Here is a 23,215-nt window from a genome sequence, read left to right as displayed (position 1 = left end):
TTATAAAGAAGCTGAATCCAGGGCTGCTGTGTTCCAGATGAGTAACAAGAAGTATGGTGCCAACACTTCTTAACAGTGCCTCCAATAGACATGTAAACATTTCAATTTGTGCATTAGAGGTTTTATTGTTTCTAAAGAGTGATTTATGTCCTTATTGCTGCATTATTGTCCACAAGGTACTGCCCTCTGTCAGAGGGTCTGTGCTATCTAATTTTTTAGACCTTTGTCTTCATTAGTACAGCAATTTTAGCTTGTGATCATTGTACTAGACCTCATTGATAAGCTAAGACAGTATGAGATTCATAGAGCTGACATCTAACCTTGCCACTGGCTTCTTGACCCTTCTGCTTCCGAAACATGGGTTCATTTTTTTTAAACCCAAAGTAGAACTCCATCTATTTTTCACCACATCGTGGGCAGTTTAAAGGTTGGTCAGAATCAAATATTGTGCTTTCAAATTTGATAATATATGAGTACAGAAGGATGACCTTTGATACATAGTCATACATCAACATGACATGAGCAGTGAATGCAGCAATTACCTCTACGACATTGAAACGGTGCCTTAGTTTTCATCTTCAGAGCAATTATTGCAAAAACAAAAGCACTTAAGTTCTAGTTATAAAAATTTATGAAACAAAGTAGCTTTAGAAATAGCCCTAATTTATGCACTTATTTCCAACTTTAGTTGGATTTGCATTAGATACTTTAGTTCACTATCAAGAGATGTTGACCTGATACCATTAGGCAGCTTACTATAAACTTACTTTGTATTTTATAAATACATTATTTTTCAAAAGGATTAAGCATTTCTCTGTAAAAAAGAGTTTAGCATGTGTATCTTAAAATACATGGAAGTCATTCAATGGTCATTAAAGAAATATTTAGTGATGACAAGGACCTTTATATTGTGGCAACCCACAACCTCATAAAGCTTCTGACACTGCTTATGGGATTCTTGCCCCAGTGTATTCATTCACCCATTTCTCCCTTCATTAGTGCCTCCTATATGCTAGCCACCAGGCATCTGAAGTGAACAAGACAAAGATGCTACTCTCAGGGAGTTCATCGTCTCATAGATGTGTTCAATCTAATAGTTCAGTCTATCTTGAGAAGCCCCAAGATAAAAACCAGTTCATTAAGTGCTAAGTGAAATGTGCATGAGACTTAGAAAGCCTGGAGAACAGCTTTGCATTTTGACTCTGCACTTTCCAGAAGTATGGCCTTTTGGGGAAGTTGTACCTCTTTGAAGCTTACTTTCCTTGACTATAGAAAGATACGAATTTTTTAAAAAGGAAAACATACAACTTGAAGTATACAGAGCTGCTGTGAAAGGTAAGCATATAGTCTAGGCCAAGTATGGCTCAGAATGGGAAACTTCCTTTTCCAAGCCCCCTTATTTTACTCTCCCCCTCTATGTCTCTCAGTCAGCCAGTTTATGATTTTTAAAATAAATTCTTCCTTTTATGATATGCAGGTAATAGGTATTTACAGAATCAAATGCTTTTTGAAATCTACAGAATTTTGTATGTGTGCACGCAGCTTTTTCAGGAACAGAATGAATGACTTTCATCTAATTTTCTAAGGGAACCAAGAGTCAATAGAGCAGGAATGCTGTAGCTTCTAGAAGAGCTAGCTCTTTAAGCATTACTTACCATGATTGTAATATGTGGATTAATGATGTAAAAAAATCAATTGAATCTCAAGTACCTTTTCTCCAGGCATTAAAAAATCCTTCAAATTATTCCCATGGCCAAAAGCTATATGCCAGGTACAAAGAAGCAATTTATGCCATGCTAGTAGCAAAATTAGCATAAAAATGGTATTCTAGTTATGTGGATGGATCTTAAGTGTGTTTTTGGTTTGCAGATAGCTAATCAATGATCACCATTAAACATGAGGATTCTTTTTCTTTTTTTTTTTTTTTTAAGATTTATTTATTTAGGGCCTCCCCGGTGGCGCAGCGGTTGAGCGCTGGGTTGCGAAACTGCGCGCGGCCTCTGCGGCGCCGGTTCGATCTCCGGCTGCTCCCCGGCCACCGGAGGAGGGTCCCACATGGCGCGCAGACCTCTCCTGCCGCCCGCTGCTCCCCTCAGCAGTGTACTTCGGTCCTTCTGCCTGCTCTGCTCCCCGCTCTGGCTCTGGTGAATTCTCTCACCCTCCCGCGCTTCTGACTGTACCCAGTGCATGTATAAACAAAACAAACAAACAAACCAGCAAACAAATAAATAAAGCATGCCTCTATAAAAAAATAAAAAAAAAAAAAAAAAAAGCATAAAAAAAAAAAAAAAAAAAAAAAAAAAAAAGATTTATTTATTTATTTATACAAGCACTGGGTACAGTCAAAAGTGTGGGAGGGTGAGAGGATTCACCAGAGCCAGAAGGACCAGAAGCAGAACAGGCAGAAGAACCCAAGCACACTGCTGAAGGGAGCAGCGGGCTGTGAGAGGTCTGCTGTGCCATGTGGGTCACCTCCCTGGCTGGGGATGGAACTCATGCTGCGGAGGCTGCGGATAACTTCATAGGTTGTGTCTTAACCCCTTTCGCCACCAGGGAGGCCCAGGACATCTTACTTTTTTACAGCGCATGATGCAACGGTTAAGAGGTAATGGGTTTCCCGCTCACACTCAGGTGGACACGGGCTGAGGACTCGGTGTTTTCCGTCACTCCTCTAGCTGGTGCCTCCTCTTGCTCTTCTCCATTAGGTATGTTTTGAGTTTGAGTTTGGGCATTTGATTTGTCATTCTGCACCTGTTGTATTGTGAAATGAAGTTCCTTAAAGATTCATGATAATGAAAAAAATAAAGGTGATCAAAATGCTCAGGAGTAGGGGAGATTTTAAATAATATATTGAAATATTTTTAATAATGGAAGAAAATGGAAGAAAATGCTCATGATTTAGTATTAGAAAAATATTAAAAAAATAAAAAATAAATATATTGTTAGATATCTAGTCTGGTCTCAAATAAGGGTATACAGACATATGTATGTGTATGTCTATGCTCTATCTACCTGCTATCTATCTATCATCTTGGCATCTTAAAGGGATTGGAAAGAAATGCAACACATTTTAACTAATTATACTTGGATTGTAGTATATGGGATATTTCTTTCCTTTAACTTTTCCCTGTACTTTCCAAGTTAAATATGAAGAATGTGTACTGCTTTTAACAATTTTAATTTGTAAAGTAAAAAAAAATTAAAAATAGTATAATTACCTACAACAAATCACTGCACAACAGAAAGATTTCTCTAACCAACTGAGCTAACTGGTCAAGAGATTACGGAAAGATTTCTAAATTCAAGTTAATAGTTTTGAGCATTTTCAAATGTATGAGCTCTTGGGAAGGATCTTTTATCAAAAGGAAGGGGCTGGAAATGAGATTATACGAGCAGCAAAAATATAGAAAGAAAAGAAATGCTGCTTTGTGAAATATAGGAAGCTAAAAATTAAGGAGGAATCTGAGAAGTCCAGATAATATTTTCCTTCTTTCAGCAGCTTAAATAAAGCACCATGAGCTGATAGAGTGGAATGAAAGCACCCCACACATTTACATATTTTCTCTGCCTCCCTTTAAATGCACATATACAGCCGTATACAGCTCATTAATTCCTTTAAGTAAGAGGAATGACTCAAAGGTTTTGTCTTCTAATAAGTAGCTACTTTGTTATACTTAATATGGCACCATCTTTGATCTTCCCTTCATATATTTCTTTAGAAAGCTCATAATTAAGTTTATATCAAAGCTGCTTCTTATGGATGTTCAAATAATTTCCCAAATCTGTGCTTTGATAAACATTCAGAAATAACCACAATGCACTTTGCCATAGTTCATCTTAATGTATTTTCGTCTCATGCAGTTTTGTCTAGGCATAATAATTATACCAAAATCTGATTCAAGTTTCCCAAATTGAGAATTTGTGTTAATTTATAATAGATGGGAGTAAATTTCTCAGTTTAGAAGATTATAATTTTGGTGAATTTATAGTATACATAATATTTTGTAGAAATGTGTTAGATGTAGTTATTTTAAATGTCTGATTACATGCAGTAGTGGACCTGGAGGCCACATTAATGACTTGATTTCCTCTAGGGGAAACCAACACTGGTTGCTTAGCATATGCCACACCTGCTCAAGATAACTTCTATACACAGTGTCATTGGATCCTTACAAGGATTCTTTGGAATAAATCACTCTCATTTTTAGCCTATAGATAAGGAAACTTCACTTCCAAGAAATTCCAGGACTCATCTAAGGTCACACAACTAGTGAGTGACAAAGGTGGGATTTGAAGCAGTGTGTACCTAATTATCAATCCATAGATGTCTCACTACCCACGGCACCTCCATCCATCCAGCCTTATCCATTTGTTAAAATGGGCTCTTTATGAGCAACACTTCTCTTTACCTTATATATATTTTAAGGTTATTAAGATATTCTATAAAAGCATGTCATAGTAGAATTTTTGTTGCATATTCCAAAGAAGTGAAGAACATCTTGAAGCAAGCCCTTAGTAAGATGACCACGCCTTGGATTGTCCTGATTTTGCAAACCACTCCTGAAGAAGTTGCTCTTCATGTAGCTGGGAAGACTACCAGGGTGCTGGCTGGCTTCTCCACCACTTGTAAGGAGCACTCTGCCTTCTCTCCACTTGAGCCCTCGGTGATGTCGCTTCTGTCCTACCATTTGTGAAAATAGCAGCCAAGATGATTACAAGTGACGCTGCACATAAATGATGTTTCTACTTTGGTATTAGGTATTGAATTGGTAAAACAAGCGCTAAATTCTTTGATTCTGTTCCATTTAGGAAATTATCTTTCCAATGAGATTTTCCGTGAGAATAATCTATTTCTTGTCTATAAAAAAAAATGTTTCTCTGAGCACTTTCGAATGTTGGCATGACTTATACAGGGGGTGCAGGCTTCCCCCTGGGCTGAAGGTTTGCAAGGCCTGAGGTCCACTGAGTTACCCATCCACTCTCCACGCAGAGCAGCACTGGCGAGCGTTCTCCACCCACATTTGTTGAATTGTTTCTTAGTAGGACTTTGTGCCTGGGTGCGGTTGACTGTCTTCTCTGAAATGTGGGATACTTGACTATGATGAAGAAATCTTGATTTGGGATTACTTTGTTCCTCTAGGTGTTTTACAGAAGCCAGGGATGGAAGAGGATTGCTGCTGTCAGCAGCTCCCTGCCTTCGGGCTCCCCTGGAAGGGGCAGGCATTGAGGACCAGCTTCCTTTGGTTACAGGCATGGGCCCCAGGAAGGACCCCATACAAGCCAGTTGCTTTGTCTTGCCTCTCCGCTCGTGCACAGCTTTCCCCCACCATCCCTCTGTGCCCACAGCATACCTGCATCCCCAATACTTTGCATGTCCTTTGTTTAATGACTGTCTTTCATTTAGCAAAGTACCACTATTTTATTTTTTTTAAAGATTTATTTATTTATGCATACAAGAGTTGGGGCACAGGCCAGAGATGTGGGGTTGAGAGGATTCACTGGAGACAGAGTGGGAAACAGAACAGGCAGTTTGACTGAAATACATTGCTAAGGTGAGCAGCAGGCCAGTCAGGAGAGGTCTGCTGTGCCATGTGGGTAGCTTCCTGGTGGGGGATTGAACTCATGCTACAGAGGCTGTGGATAGCTTCATAGGTTGTGTTTTAACCCCTTGCACCCCCAGGCAGGCCCAGTACCACTATTCTACATCTTTGTTAATATTGTGACAGTATGAGATGTCTCCCCTCAGGTGTGGTCCCTGGGACTCTCCCACCACCAAAGCATCCATGTCCACCTCAGTCCATTGTGCTCATTGCTCAGCCATTCTCACCCTCCCCCAAGGATGCTTCAGGTCTATTCATGTCCTTCTTTGAATGTGGGATGGTTATCGACCTTTCCCTGAGTCCTCTGTGGTTTTTCCATGATCCCTATTTATAATATGTAATTCAATCATTGTGATGGTTCCAGTTACAAAGAGCATGCTTTCTGAAACCTTCCAGCACATTTCACTCTCAAACATATTGCCAGATATTTGGTGTGGGAGGAAAACAAATTGTTGAGGGCTGAGACACAGACCCCTTCCCCCAAGGAGAGCAGTGAGGAGGTGGACTGGCCACTGCCTCCAGACACTTCTACAGCTCCTAACTCTCCTGACACCTCCCAAGAGCAGGCTTCACACAGCCTGGCATCTTTCTCAGTAGACTAGGGTGCTCTGGTTTTCATGCTGTGTTCCACAGAACCCCTAGATTCCACAAGGGTCCTTTTGTCATTCCTTAAACAGATAACTCAACTTTAAAGTTACTACACATTCATATTAAAAGTATGTACACACAAATGTTAAATTTATAACAAATGTAATACCTTGAGGTCAATAAATCTCACTGAAGAATTGATTTCATGATACATAAATATTATGACTTAGAATTTTGAAAATATTGATAGCTTCATTTGTACCTGAATGGTGGCTGTTTTCATAGGCAACTTCAATTCTTACTACCTGCTGTCCACATGTAGGCTCAGCAATTCTGCCATGTCCAAGTCCTCCCTTTGCTCCTCTGACTAGGTAATAGGTACTCATCTCCTTGCCCCATAGTCCATTCCCAACAGCAGCCAATGGGTCTAATCATGTCACTCCTGTACTCTGAGACCTTTCCGTGTTTACTTCTTTATTTATAGTAAAAGCCCAAATCATTGCAAAGATGGACACTCTCCACCCCTTCCTGCTGCTCCTGTTCTCATTCTCCCATTTCTAGGGCCTCGCTGGCCACCTTAACACTGCCTCTCCATGCCACCACATTCCTGCCTTAAAGTCTTCCTCTTAGTGGTCCCTCTGTCTTAAACATATTGGTTAGCTGAACCTCTCATCCCCAGGTCTTTTCTCAAAAATCAAGTTGCCTTCTCTGATCTGATAACACCTTTAAAATATCCCTTCATCCCCCTTTCCTGTTTTTGCCTTCTGTTAAAATCATCTAAAACTTCTCTACTATCCTTAAAATTGAGTAGCAATGAAGTCACCACTGAACATACTAGAGAGCTTATTTGTTTATTGTACTCCTTTCCCCTAGTAGGAAGTAAAATCCATGTTGCCAGAAGTTTCTGAATGTTTCATTCCCTGTTATATTCCCAGAATATGACAGGTAAAGTAGGTTATCAATAAATATTTGAAATCTCTAGAAGTAATCTATGAGCCCCAAAGCATTAGTAAATAGGCTAGATTTTTCTGGGAATTTTGCAGGAAGATGGGCAAGATGGTTTGTATCCACGAGTGATTTTCCTTTCAATTACTTCTTTCTTTTTTCTTTTTTTTTTTTTAAAGATTTATTTTATTTTATTTTAATTATTTATACAAGCACTGGGCACAGTCAGAAGCACGGGAGGGTGAGAGAATTCACCAGAGCCAGAGCGGGGAGCAGAACAGGCAGAAGGACCGAAGTACACTGCTGAGGGGAGCAGCGGGCAGCAGGGGAGGTCCGGGCGCCATGCAGGACCCTCCTCCGGTGGCCGGGGAGCAGCCGGGGATTGAACCGGCGCAGCAGAGGCCGTGGCCAGCTTCGCAACCCAGCGCTCAACCGCTGCGCCACCAGGGAGGCCCTCAATTACTTCTTTCTTGAGACTAGAGACCAAATTGTTTCATCTTAAGGGGGCAACTTTCCTAGTGCCTCAGGTACTACTATGAACAGATTCATTTTATATTATAACAACATTGCATCAAGCAGACTAGATGATAATGTTCATGAGAATCTGAGAATGAGAGGTGCTACAAAAGTCAGCTGAATTTTGGGGGAAAAATAATTTATGAAAATTCTTTTAATATTACTGTCAAATGTAATATTAACTTACAAAAGTCCAAATAGTAACAGACCATTTCTTTCTTCTTTCCCCTAGCCTTCAACTACCAACCACCCCCCTTTCATCTCTACCACGGGCCCACTGATGAGGTAAAGCCAAATTTATTGTCTAAATGGTGTGTCATCCAAGTCATTTGCGTTGTCCCCATCTCTTTTCCCTTTCTTTCTTTCTTTCTTTCTTTCTTTCTTTCTTTCTTTCTTTCTTTCTTTCTTTCTTTCTTTCTTTCTTTCTTTCTTTCTTTCTTTCTTTCTTTCTTTCTTTCTTTCTTTCTTTTTTTTCTTTTCTTTCTTTTTCTTTTCTTTTTTTTTTTTTTTGCCATTTCTCTATCATTGTTTCCTACCTGGGATGACACTATAAAAAGGATACATTAGGGTATTCATTAGGGTATTCTCTATGATGGTATAAAGTTGGATGGGAGAGAAAACTAACTATTGGTGAAAATGAAATTTGAAGTGTTCACATGCATTGTATCCCATCAGTGCAATACTGGTGCATTAAAAATGTTTGTTTTTGGGCCTCCCCTGGTGGTGCAGCGGTTGAGCGCTGGGCTGCGAGGCTGCCCACAGCCTCTGCAGTGCTGGTTCGTTCCCCAGCCACCAGTGAGGGTGCCACAAAAAAAAAAAAATGTTTGTTCTTTACTTCCTGGTTTGCACTAGCAGCACACATGTATTGCATTAATACACATAAGCAAGAGCAATACACATGTAGCAACAAATGAGCTTTCCTTGCTAGCCATTTTGCAAAGTTAGCAAATGGCTATTTTAAGGCTGATCTACTAGTATATGTAAATGTAAACACCTCTGTATACTATGGTGACATCTTTAAATAATTGAAAGCTCAGCATGAAAGTTGTGTCCAGCCTTAAGACCACTCTCAGTTAAAAGGTTAATCCTTTTAATAGTTGAATATTCTGCCCTCTTAGACATATTTCAGAAAAGAGAATTTATTATATAAGATACAATCTCATTGGGTATGCAAGGCAAACAACCCCATTAAGAATGGAATGTGAAGGAGATACAGCAGCATTCAAATAGGGCAAAAGGGGTCCAACAAGGTAAAATAAAAGGCAGTTATGGAAGTCAACCACTGCTTTTATTCTGTGTTTCATATTTTGTGCTGAATAAAACAGATTAAAAGGGTTAGCTGCTTAACACCAAGAAAGGACTAACAGAAAGAGGCCTGAATAAATTTGTTTGCTGAAAAGCAACAGAGTAAAACATAGCCTGTTGACCATTTGTTAATCGAACAGTCTTAAAAAGTGGAAAATGTTGGGCCTTCCTGGTGGCACAGGCAGTTGAGTGCAGCGCTGTGACGCTGTCCACAGCCTCTGCAGTGCTGGTTCAATCCCCGCCGGCCTTGGAGCAACCCACATGGCGAGCAGACCTCTCCTGTCTCGCCCGCTGTTCCCCTCAGCAGTGTATTTCAGTCAGTCTGCCTGTTCTGTTCCCCACTCTGTCTCTGGTGGATACTCTCACCCTCCCGTGCATCTGGCCTGTACCCCGGTTCTTGTATAAATAAAAATAAATAAATTAATGTATTAAAAAAAAGTGGAAAATGTTGACTCCTGTGAATGTATCTTCAAAGGACTATAAATGAAGAGCTCCTTCCTGGATCTATAAACCCCAATAGACCTTGGAGTTATGTTTCTTAAAGGCTGAGAGATCCCCTGGTGGTGACTACCATCCTCTTGCTTGACTGAATTCCGTTGATATGTTGGGATTTCAAAATCACTAGCTCTCTATGGAGACATCCTCTTCTACTTGAAGCATTGGACAATGAATGGTCTCTCACAGTTAGTATCTACATTTATTGTCATCTACAGCTATCTCGCCTACAATGATTGTCATTGTTCTTGACTCTCAAAATTCCCAAAATGGAAATTCATTTCCTAAAATGGGAGAGTTAGATGGGTCTTGGAGACTGTTTGGTTCAGGCTTCTGCATTTAGCTTGTTAAGGGGATAGTGCCTGTAGAACTCTGTTTTCTCAAAATACACCTGTCAACACTTGGGCCACAAATTTTCTAGTACGATCTGTAATATGTTTCTGTAAATGAATTAGTTCTCATGCACTTGGTAAATAAGAGAATGAGGCCAGTATAACTCAGAAGTCATGTTGGGCATACATGATATTTTTCAGATCACTAACACTGTGCCTCACCAAACAACAGCAGCTGAGTGCAACAATCTACCAAAGAACATGTAAAACCTACAGCCAAGCAAAGTTAAGGAAAAGACCATCCTGTCAATGAGTTGTCCATTTGCTTGGTCTTGGAAGTGTTTATTGTAGGGTTCTCTCTGGTATTTGGGTATTTTTCTCTGGTCTTTACAAATCAACAACTGCAGTCCTTTATCAAACTGTCTTCTCCATTTTTTTTATTGTGCAAAATACCCACTTTTAAGTTAAAAATTCTGATGTTTACAGTAGCCTTTTCTTTAAAAATCAGGAAATTAGCTTGACTTTAAAAAAAATGTTTTTAAAAACATTTATAAATATAAAATATTATAAATATTTTAAAAATATTTATAGTATTTTTAATTATTCTTTTTGTTGATGCATTTGTTACATAATTGCCTCAGTTTTGAGTCACCTGCTTCTACCTCTATTTTTCCTGTAAGTCCTGTAATTTTGAAGAATGCAAATAAATTTTGAAACACTTGTATCCCTTAAGGCAGAAGAGTATTTCATTTTCTCAGTGCCTGTTATATGGCTGTAATAACTGATCATCTTCAGAACTTGTCCTAAGAAGTTAAACTGAGGTTGGAGTAGGACGACCTATAAAGAACATATTGATAGGTTCCAAGACCAGCCAAGAGACTTGCTGAAATTCTTGCAGGTGCCAAAGCTTCAGAAGTCTCACAACATATCAGTCTTAGTGTATTCTGCAGCCTCTCTCGGCTTCCAGTGAGTGGGACTGTATAAAATGCTGCCCAAGTTTATAATGGTGACGTCTCTAAACTTTCTTGCAACCAGCAGAAATAATTTTTCTTGTCAAGATGAGTTTGCTCAGCACAAATGGAGTCCTTTTCTAAACCTTTCTCACTTACATAAAATTTTTGATTTTTCAGGTGGGATTTTTAAAAAAAGATTTATTAATTTATGCATACAGGCCAGCTGGGGTACAGGCCAGAGATGCGGGGGTGGGGGGTGGGGGAGGGGAGGATTCACCAGAGACAGAGTGGGGAGCAGAACAGGCAGATTGACTGAAGTACACTGCTGAGGGGAGCAGCGGGTGAGACAGGAGAGGTCTGCTGCGCCATGTGCGTTGCTCCCTGGCCTGCCGTGATGGAACTCGTACTGCAGAGTCTGCGATTGCTTCATAGTGTGGTGCTTACCCCCTTGTGCCACCAGGGAGGCCCCTTCAGGTGGGATTTTTATTTCTTGCTCCTTCTCTTGCCCTCCACCCACCACTCAGGACTGTTCCTCTGTACTCCAAGGCGTCTACTTACTCGTAGTAGGACCATGACGTGCATGTGATCTCAAGGGTGCTGTTTCAATTCAATAAGCACATGCTGAACATCTACTATGTAGAGGAAACTCTGCTAATGAGTTCCTGTTAACTCTCCCAGATCTGAAATTGGTTTTACCAGAGAACTTCTAAGAGGCAATGCCTTACCCTTAGACAGCCACCAGGATGGAATAGAAATTCAGCTAATCTTTAAGCGTCTCTTAAAACTCAAGGGATCAACCTAAAGATGACCTTTTCACTTTGGTGTCTGCACACAAGCTGGGACCTGAGCGAAGAATGGCGGGACGCTGGCGGGCATCCGTTCCTCAGAGGCTGCCTTATTCTGTAACTGCTTTCATCCATGATATTGGCTCAATGACGTGTGCGTGGTGGGTATGGACATGTGCGTATGTGTTCAATTACTCCACAGAAGACCGTGAAATCTTAAGTGTCTCAATCTCTAAGTTTCTCTATGTTAAAAGCCAAGCTGGAATAGTGAAATTCCCATGAAATTGAATTGATCCTCAAATTATTGTTTAAATGATAGGACAGTAGAAACTTAAGAGCATATTAATGCTAATGGGAATTACTCAGCTAATGCTGTGCAAGACCAGTTGAGAAGAATATGAGGCATGCTACAAAAAGCCATTATGCTCATCTTTTCGTAGATGCATGATTTGTTTTATTCTTAAAACATTTGAGGTTTAAAGTTTTTATACCAAGCTTTATGAATAGAAGTGTAATGAGGTTGAAAACCAAAATAGAGCTCACCACTGTGCGCAGAAATAAAAAGAAGAAACTTCAGTTGAATGCTGCCCATTTAAACCCTTTTTTCTAAAAACCCAATTTAATTTTTTATTACTTGTCTCATTAGCCCCTACATTTAGAAATTTGAATGTTACCTTGAAAATAAGAGTAACAACGCAAAAATATTTTTAAAGGGCTTAGTTTTTATATTGATCTTCTCTTAAACATTTTAAAATTGAAATGGTCTTATAAGACTACTTTGCAATATGTATGTGATTTATCTCTAAGTTTGAATCTACCTGTGTTAAATGTATACCGAGCTTTTATTTATGCTTTGAAAATATAGTAGATAAAAAGCATAAGTGTTTCTGATATTATATTTTGTCATCTCCAGCTAAGAAGATTGAAATCTTGAGAAACAATTTTCTGAAGAAATGAAATCTCATGCCCTCCTGACCCCTTGGGAGAAGATAGCCTCTCTGTTTGCTCAGAATATGAAACAGTAAAACAGTACAAGTAAAACAGACAATCATACCATGCATGTCACATTTCTATTTCTATCTTTTGAAATGATGTTTTAAAAAGATTTTCTGGGGTTTTATTTATTTATTTAAGAAATAACTGGTACAAATAATATTTGCACAATGTCGCTGATGTAAGAGTTTCTAAATCAGATGTATTTATATTCTGGAAAATGTGAGAGATTTCTTTGCTATCTCTGTGTTCTATAGTTTCACAAAGAATATGTAGAAAAGGTGATTTTGTAAGTGCTTTATAGTGGTGGCATTTCTGAAAGTATGAAGAGGATCTTTTATGTCCTTGTCTCCTGGACACTTAAAGAGTCCTCAGCAGTCTTAAGGGACAAATGAGTGGGCGAAAAAATAACTTGCAGAGGAAGAATATGTTTTAAAAGACAAAAGAAAAGAAAAGAAAAACATTGTTTATTTTTTAACTGTTACACTTTTCAAAGAGGAAATGATCACATTTAGAGTGAAGAACGTCTGTATACTGTCACATCTCATCCTTCAAGGTAATAAATGTCCCCCCTTAGGCTAGATCATAGTTCAGAGAAGTCAGTATTATTGAGGATGGAATGGAGATTTTGTAGTCCAAAGTAATGTTTTTAAACAAGTTGACATAATTCACCCAAGTACATTAGGGGGTATACCTCTTGCTCTCATGATAAGATCTTAGACTTCAAGACAAGACATTGTCCTTTCTTCACTTATGAGTCTGATTATATAAATCATATAAATTTAAAAAAATTAATAAATCTTTAAAAAAATTTACATTGCAGGTAAACTACATTAAAAATTATAACAGTATATAACTGAGCAAATCCATCTGTCAGAGGCAGTTTGTAAGTAATAAACAAAAAAAAAATCTATCTCCCTATTTACATTCAAGTGTTATTTCTGATGCCAAGTAGTTTCCTAAGTTTGATTACTCCCCTTAATCAACAACCTTGGCTCCAAATACTTTGGCTCATTCCATAAATCTAGACTTGTCTCCAACATTTAAGCTTTGGTGCCATTAAGACGATTCAGAGGCATAGGAGGGGAGCTGTGGAAGCCACTGGCAAAATGGAGTTTCAAGCTGCTTTGAGAAATGGCTGCCTCCTAGGCGAGAACGCAGTCTTGGGCTGATGGTTTTGAAGGAAAAAACACACAACTGAGTGGTAGGCTCTTACATGTTATTTAAAAATCAGTTGCCTTACTGGGCATACAGCATGTGTACTATATTTATCTTAGAAACGCTTCTCTTCCAGGCTCTTTGAAAATTCAGAAAACTCTTAAGAGCTACCGTGGTTTAAAATGCGTCAGATCAAAAGAAAAAAAAAAGCACCAGATCACTGGCCCTTAAATTTCTGGGCCAGGACAAGAGGGGTGGTCTCAAAAACTGTGGAGGAAGGTAAAGCACTGGCAACAAGAACTGAGTGGCCTGTCGTGGATCGCTGCCTTCAGGAGAGTGTTCTCCGTCAAGCTCGGTATCTGTGTTTGCAGCAGCCTTTCCTGGCATGTTGTTTTATATGGTATTGGGAGCGTCTTCATGTGTGTTCATTCTTTATTCTGGTGTCAGGGCCCTTTTGACTGCAAGTGGAAGAATTCCAGTCAGCTCCAAGAAAGGAGGACTTTTTTGGAAGGCTGTAGGTTTATCTCATGTGATCTAAATTCAGGTGGATGTGAGTATGTGGCTACCTTAGGGAGACACTAGTGGCAGGAGCTGTGAGATGCAAGGCTTGACAGCGTTGCTCATGTGTTCTCTGCCACACAGAGCACATTGCCTTGCCACAGTGGAGGGCAAAACCAACAGGTGTTGACAGACAGTTGACAGGTTGAGAGAACAGGGGCTCTAAGTCATTCAAAGTCTGGTGACTTGCAGCTCACAGCTCCTGCCACCAGATTCTCCCACTGACATTTCCCAGTTCTAGGATATTCCACTTGGACACCTCTTCTTCATGGCCATGAAGTTCATGTGGCGTCCTCACTGGGATAACATGGAAGAGAAGAAAAGGGTGGGGAGTAGAGTTCTCAAGAGAAGGGAGATTTTGGGTAGAAAATACAATAATCACAATTTCCAATTCCTCTCCATTTGTACCTGTTCCAGAGATTAAAGTGCCCTGGGGATAGAGGAGGTAATGTCTTGAGTAGAATATTCTGAATATTCAATGCATAGCTTGAATAGTATATTCCAAATGTTCAACGCATGGCTTGAGTAGAATATTCTGAATATTCAAGGAATGCATGCTTTAGACTCCCTTCCAAATAACTTTTAGAGCTTGAAAAATATAAGTGTCTCCAATCTATAGAACTGGTAAGAACAACTCTCCTGCATTTTCTTGACCTACTACATAGGTAATCTGTGGTGAAGCTGCAGTTAAGGATTGGAGCTCTGGTGCCAGTCTTCCTGAGTTGAAATCCCCCCTGCTGGTATGATCTTGGGCAAGTTGCTTACCACCATATCTCAGTTTCCTTATCTGTTACATAGTACCAACCTTAGAGGGATGACAGGATTCGGTCCCAGGACCTGTACCAGGCAAACATTTAAGTGCCTAATAAATGTTAGTTGCTGTTGTTGTTATTCTCCTGGTTACGTAGTTAGGAAAAAAGCAAACAAACAAACTAGAGGAAGAATGTCATGTGTCTTTGTAGATGCTGCTCCTGCTGCTGGGATGGCTCCTCTCTTACTCTCTCAGTAACCTTGGCCCCAGCTGAGTCACAGACCTCGCTTTGCCCCATCATCCTAGAGGCAGAAAACACTGACATTCTAGTGTTGGGTGGCAGATTCTGCTCTTCCCGAGTCCTGGGGAAAATCTGGGAGTAAGGAATATGGTTCGTTTCCACATTTTAGAGTTTAACAGATGAGAGATCAATTTTTGATGGTGACTAAAAAGCATGCATATTTCAATTTTCTCCTGTTGGTGTTGCTATGCCATTTCACCTATCATCTTCCTTGCTTGTCTTATTGAAAGCCTACCAGTGCTCCTTAGCCCAATTCAAATGCTCTATTTTTGGTCAGCCATAAACTGACCAGCCAGCCAGTCTCTACACTCTAACAGCACACTTTCCTCTCCACTCACGTGGCACTGTCATTTATTGTAGGTATTTGTTTACCTAACAATGAATAGAACAAAGAGTGTTTTTCTATAATTGCATACAAAGAAAGTGTGTAGTCCAAATAAATGTATCTCTTTCATTATAGATAGAGTACCTGTAACTAATCCTGGATGTAATAACATCAGCTTAATGTATTTTTAAATATAGTTGTATACCTGATCACCAACAAAGAGTCCCTTTATTTCCCAAATTCTTATACTTAATTTGAAATCTTGTTAGCATATTCTTGGTAAAAATATCAAGGCTATTCAAGGATTTATTCTATTATAAAATAAATTGGGAATTCTGATTCCTGACTCTACTAGGTTTTAAATTAATTAACATTGTTAAGCACAGAGAAGCCAACCAATCTTAAGAAGCTAAAAGAAAATTTGCAAAAATGAAGAAGAAATAAGTGGGATTTATGCTTTTCCTAGTAGATAACAAAGATCAGATTAAAAAAACAGTCCGCAGCTTATGGACAAAGACCAGCTGCCAATTTTGGAAATGTGAATTCATCCAAGGCTAGCCGATGCCCTAGGTGCCCTAAATTTCGAAGACGTATGGACAGAAGTATTCCCAAACTCAAATTGGAGAAAAGTGTTTCTTTTTCTGTTCATTTTATGGTTTAGGTGGTTGTTTTTCCCAACAGGAGGCACCATAATAGATAGAAATGGGAACAACTTGGAATTTGGCCTAGTTCCTGTTATCTATAAAAACAGAGTCCCTTGTCTATAAAAACAGAGAAATAATACCTGAGTTGGTGAGGATCCAAATGCATGAGATCTGGGGTGCGATTCTGTGAACCACAATGTCCTCTCTGTTTCATTGTTGGCAGGCCTGTATATTTCATCCCACCAGCAGTAAGTTTTCATTCATGGGATACTTTATCTAAATATTCATTAGTATTAAAAAAAAAAAGCTTTTAAAACTTCAATGGTTACATCAAAACTGTTAGATTTAAAAAATGAGGCGAGGGTGATCTTTTCCAAGCACTGTGAAAATTTTCTGGGATGATTTACTTAAAAACAAAGCAAAATACTTTAAACCACTATTTCTATTGGCTGGCTTCTAAATAGGTCACCATGGCTGTGTCTGCAAAAGCCCTAAAGAACAGGCTGAAACAGTTTAAAAATGTGGGCATGGCGTGCCAAATAACTTGCTAGACTGGTCTTCCCCCTCCCCCCATCCCAGTGACTAGATGGATTTCCAGAGCTGATCCGTTTCATCTGATTACATCTCCCAGCTTCCATCGCCAGACCTGATAGCCCCCGTTTTTCTCTTCCAGCTTCCTGCTCTTCCTCCCTGCTGCCACTTCTTACTAGCACTTTCCTATCAGCCTGGAGATTCAAGTGTTTGATATCCTCAACAAATCTTTCCAGCATCCTGCCTCTCTTATAATTACTTGTTTCCTCCCTCCTCCCAGCCAAGTATCTGAAAAAGTCTCTTCCTGCTTCCTCCGCTCTGACTCCATTCAGAGTTTGGCTTCTGCCTCCAGTGTTCTCTGCAACTACCCTTGCAAATGTCACCATGTCCCACCAACGCCTGGTCCCGTGACCTTGTTCTACTGCCCTCTGGCAACACCTATGGTATCTGTTCCATCTGCACCTTCACTTTCCTTGTAAAAGATCATTTCCACTGCTGGCTCCTTTCTCAGTCACTGTCAATGGTTCACCTCCCTCTGCCCAGCCCACCAGTAGTGTGTTGACATTACTTTTGATCCTCTTCTTGCCTCTTTATATGTTTTTTACTGGTGAGTTCACTCACTATTATGGTTTTAACTACAGCATGTCCCCACAGGCTGATACCAAATTTGGTATTTCCAGAAATAAGCTGGTAACAATTCCCATAACTTTGTACTTCCAACTGTCCACTTCCTGCCTTGCTATTAGTTATCTTTTAAAAATATAATTTGAATTATGTCACAAACCTTCTTAAAATCTCTTCTGATGCCGCACCACATGTAGGATAATGACCAAACCCTCTAAACATGCACAGCCATGGTGTGTGGTTTCCAGTCTCCACCTAAGCTTCATTCATGCCAAATGCCAGGCTGTCCCTGGTTGTGTTTTGCATGCTTCGGGCCTCTGCTCCAGCAGATGCCTCTCCCTGATCTCCTTGGCTTGAGGCTTGAGGATTCCTTATTCCTAAAGTCCAATTCAAATTTTTACTCCTGAGTCTCTCTATTCTCCCTTCCCCTAAGCCTAGGACATTGTTAATCCACTACTCTATTGTGCTTTTATCACACTTAGTTCATACTCTGTTGGAGACACTGTATTATAATTTTTGTATCTGTCTCCTGCTGGAATGTAGGGGCCCTGAGGGTGGGATCATGTCTCATTTATCTCTCCCTCTCCTGAGCTTTGTTACTAATAGACTGATAACTCTTTTAGGTTGGTTCTTGCACACACCTGACCCTTGTACACGCTCAGCAAATGATCGATAGACGACTAAATCAACCAAACCAATTGGTGATTTCAGTGAAGTGCAGCCCCTGCTTGTAATTATATTTTATCACATAGCAAGGAACCAAACTGGAAGATAACTTCCAAAAGATTGTAATCACCCTGATATTGGCACAGTACATAATCTCAGTGTTCTTGGGACTATGATTAGAATGATGCATCCACAGATATTGTTCATTTTGATGATGACAGTTAAAAAAAAAAAAACAAACAACACCACCTCAGGGTTAGCTCCAGTTTTCATCTCTTAATAAACCCCTCTGTTGTTTTACCGACAGATGCTAGCTCTTTGTTGCTTCAGAAGTGGTGCCCTTTTTTTGCCTGCTGCCCTTGGCAGCCTTGGCTATGAGAACTGGTCCCAATAATTAGAAATTTCTGAGCCACTGTGAACAGAGAAGACCTGGCACGTGACCCAAAGCGTCTGGTTTGTCTTGCTAACACCACTGTAGTCATAAACATTGTCTTATTTCTAGAATCCTCTGGGAAGGAACTGTTACTTCCTCTATCCACACTGCTTATTTCTTTTTTGTGCTCTCTCGCTCTCTCCTCTTCCCTCCCTCTGTCTCTCAACCTTCATCTTTTCTCTCTCCTCCTCTGTCCATAACAGATTTAAGGTATCTTATTAAAACCAAAATACATCTAGATAATATATATTAGAAGTAACTTCTCAAAAGTCAGCAAGAAAGAGAAAGGGTAGAGAAAAAAAAATGGAGCCAGAAATGAGACTAAACATGTGTAAATACCGAATGCAGGCAATGTTTAGCATTTCCAATTTGATCCTGAGTTTTCATGCAGCTAGTGAAAAGAGGAAAAACCTGAGAAGCTATGTAATTCATGATTTCTGTAAGCAAAAGCAAATCTGATCTCCCCACACAACTAGTCATTGTGCTGAGACAGACCCGAATGACGTCTCCAAAGAGGACTGGGAAATGTGCTGACTGATATCCTCGACCACATCTTTATTATAGACGGATATTTGTCCTTCTTTAAATTGACATTTGTGGAATGGAGCATGATGCGATTATTCAACTTGAGGGTGTTTTCAGGCAATGTGCTTTTGTGAACTAGTCAGGATTCACTTGGTATTCACTGTAATTTGGAGCTGTTCTTTTGGCCCTCCAATGGGTTTTCACGAAATAAGTTAAATGTGAGGCACCGCCAGGAGCAGCGTTTGCTAATTCCATTGTTAACAATGAAGAGGATAATGTCCTACATTAAATATAATACACATGCAACTTGGTGCCTGACGAGTTTAGATAGAACAGCTCATGCTTCTGCCTTAGGAACAGTAGATGGTAAAGAGCAGGAGGACAGAGTGTGGGTGAACATGGATATAATTAAATGCATTCTCTCATTTCCCTCAAATAACAACACGACTGATATTTCTGGCCTCAGCACAGAAGGGGGGCTATACCTTGCTGCAGGCCCTTCAGCAGGGCCTTTCTGCTCTCCCTCACTATTATTCATGAGCCAACTGACAAAGTCTTGCCCTGGGTAACTGCTTGGTCCCACTTATGTTTTTGGCTCTTACTTCCTGGTCACTGTCCCAACCTCTATCTCTGATTTTTACCAGCAGTAAGTGGGGCACTTGCTAGCATTGACCTTTCACCTGTCCAATTCTTCTCCATTTGTACCTGTTCCAACCTGCACTTGGCCGGGCCCAGTTTTCACTCTGTGATCCCTCCCTACCTTGTTCGTTGGTATAGAAAGCTGAAGCAGTGTTCACATATTAGACAAATGGTATGTTTAGTAGGAAAATAGTTACAACACAAAAAGTATATAGTTCTAAAACCACATGTCCAATAATAGATATTTGTTCTTAATCTTTATTTACTAGAGAGGAGAATGATTGAAGAGCTAACTAGCAGACTATCTCCTAAAAAAGGAAGATTCCAAATTTTGACTGGTTCACGTTGAATCCTTGGATATAAATTGCATGTGGCCTTTTGCATTCCTGTAGCACAACTAACAGACAGGCGGCTTGGGCAGGAAAACTGGCGCCTGGGCATTTCCCAGGTGGGTAAGCTAAGATCCAGGCCTTTCTTAGTATTTCGTTGCAATGTTTCTCCATGTACATTGCAACAGTTGGCTCCAGCTCTCTAGAAATGACTGCTTTCAGCAGCTGTGGTTTAGAGCTTCCTCATGTCTGTGGTTTTTTCTGGAATCCCGTGCTTCCTCCTTTTGGGGGAACTTATTACTTGTGCACAGGAAACTCATTTTTTCCTTGAACATTATTATCAGTTAGTACTTATCAGAGTCATGGCGGATACTTCCAACCCTGATGTTCTTTGCCTGGCACCTGTCAATTTACTGACCAGCTTCCAGCATGTAATGGAATCTCTTCCACCAGCTGCTGAAATTTAATCAGGAGACAGAAGATCCTTGGGGCTCTGTGCCTTGCTCTCTCTAAGTAGAATCTCCCTGTCACACCAAATGTCCTGTGAGGTTTTGATAAGGCAAAAAACAAATACAAACAGTATCCACGATGGGAAACTCTGGGTCTCTCTCTGACAACCGGAGCCTCAGCGTGGCTTTGTCAAAGCCCTAAAACAACGATCGTCCTTGAGTTCATTTCCCTGTAATGTTGTTTATGGTCCCTTCAAATAATTGCCACCTCTGTGACCTCAGCTCCAATGTCAGCCAGCTTCTTCCACCTCCTGTGTCCTAACCTTCACAACCTTTATGGTGCAGATTTTGCCACATAACTGCTGCTTCAACTCTCTGGGGGTGATTCTGGAGTGTCACCTAGACTAGGGTTGGGGACCATGTTCATGTCACTTGCCCAAATCGGGTATCATCCTAGTCACATTTTCCCTGGCTTCTACAGGCTGAAGCTTTCTGTCTCCAGGTCCCCTCTGGGTGTTGGCCAGAAATGTGATCACTGTAATGAGTAATCTTCATATTTGCTCCTGAAGCAAATAATCCTTGTGTTTTTGATATGTAAACAACAAATAAGGCTCCGTTGGAGCTCCTTTGACTTTCAGGAAAGGTGAGATGTTATGGGTTCATTAATATGTAAACGGTAGTATGTAGATCTCAATGAAAGTGACAAACAAGTGCCACACTGGGTATTGCTGAACACAGGAAATGGTTGGTTTGAGCTAATATATACTTTTGGCACCACTTCATCTTAAAATCATACATAGCATCCAGCACCAGCAGGTTGCTTTTATAGCTTCATCTATTACTATCCTGTCACTGTTAATTGTCTTCTTTTACCTCTGCAGTATTCTACAAATTGGGCCTATCCAAAGTGACAGGAGGAAGAACATTAAGCATCTGACAAGATGATATCTAAGTTCAATTTCCTACTCTTTACCTGATTTATACCTGCAGAAGATAATTTTCCTTTCTGTCATAAACAGCCCTATAAATCAGCAGTGCTTATGGAGCGGCCGCACCGAGAGCCCCCAGCTTTGCAGCCTCTGTGTTTCCTATTAGGAAGCCATTACTGTAGAATTTTCCTCCTTCAAACAAAAATGATGAAATTTAATACCACTGAGATTACAAAGATTAAGAGCTGAAGTACTGCTGGGGCTTTTCAATTGAAGCAGCTATCTGAGCAATCTTTGCAAAACTCAATAAAAACAGGGTTTCTGCCTTTGACATCATTATCCATCTGTTTGGATGAAATTGCTGTATCATGGTATAAATCTGTGATACAAGTGACATAACCTCTGAAATAAAAGGGAACATTAACTGCTCTATCTTCTGGAGGCCCTGGGACCGGCTGGCTATAAGCTCACTCAAGTGTGATGGCAGTTATTCTGTGTTTTACTAGACTGGAGACAATTATCCTTTGCTCTCCTCCCCTCTTATGACAAACTGCCAGAGCTTCTGCTGAAATGATCTCAAATAGATTTTCTAAAATGCTTAGTACTAGATTGCCTCCATACATTATTTCTTTTCAATGGGCTGAAAATAAAAACCTAATCCACAAATCAATTGCTACATCTATCAGATGCACATTGGTGCACATTTTATTTTGTTCTATCAAGATTTTATACTGCTTATATCCTCTTTGCAGCGTTTTACATAGACGGGCGTGCTGCGGGAAGGCCGCTTACCCAGGGTTCAATAGGAGTCAAGAGACATTTAGCCTTATGAGAGGAGAATCTTGTGAGTGGAGCATTGATGATAATGTGAAGGGTGGGGAGACCTCTCCAGGTACCGCGCTCCTGGCCATGGCACCTGTCCAAGCCCCCTGAAAGGCCAGCCAAATTGAAGCAGGGATGGGGAGGGCCAGAGGAGGATGAAAGTGCCCATTATGGTTCTCGCTTTCCTGGATGAGCTCACTCTAGCCCTGTTCTTTTTCTCTGGAGTTGTTCAGTGCAATTGAGGAATTTCCCACCCAAGGAACAGGGCACCATTTTGCCTCCCGAGCTTGATCCCTTGGGTAAAGACTTGAGATGGATGTGGTTAAAAAAACTTTTATGTGGGTGCAAAACTTTTATGGACTTAGCTTCATTCTTTTATTTAATTATGGTTGATGTGCCTTTATGTGGTGCTAATACTGTTTAGTCTCTGAGGGACTGGCAACTTATTTACTTAGCCAAGTAAACAAATCAAAAATAGCAATGAGTTGCTAAATCTGCAACACAACTTATTGCTCTCAATGTACTCTAATTCACTGAACAAAGTATTCAATCTCCCGTAGGCATTTATCTCTCTTGTATTTACAGGTTCAGTCTGAAACATGAATGGGAAAATTGCATTTTCCCAATGTAGTAAAATAATGTGGTATCAGATTAGGGTTACTGGCTATCTTTCTGGAGCGCCATCTAATCCCATTTGTTCCTGCCCCCAGATCCCCACCCCCTCTCACCAGCTCTGCCCTCTTGGGACCATCATTTTATTTGTTTGCAAATGAGGACAAGAAGTGGGAAGAATGGAAAATGTCTTTATAGGCCCTACTGTCTTGGTCAGACAGTCAGAATAACAAATCAATTAATAAGCTATCAAGTTTCCTTAACATTAAAAATTGCTCAGGGAATCCTTGTAATCATTGATATCAGTTACTTCAAAGGTTCAACCAGAAAAGGGTGAAACAGCAATGTTTTGATGATATGTTGATACAGAATATATTTTACCAAACCTCATCAAAACCAATTTTTTG

Source organism: Talpa europaea (genome assembly GCF_964194135.1).
Source record: "Talpa europaea genome assembly, chromosome: 1".
Taxonomy (NCBI): Eukaryota; Metazoa; Chordata; class Mammalia; order Eulipotyphla; family Talpidae; genus Talpa; species Talpa europaea.
This window is presented reverse-complemented; position numbering follows the sequence as displayed.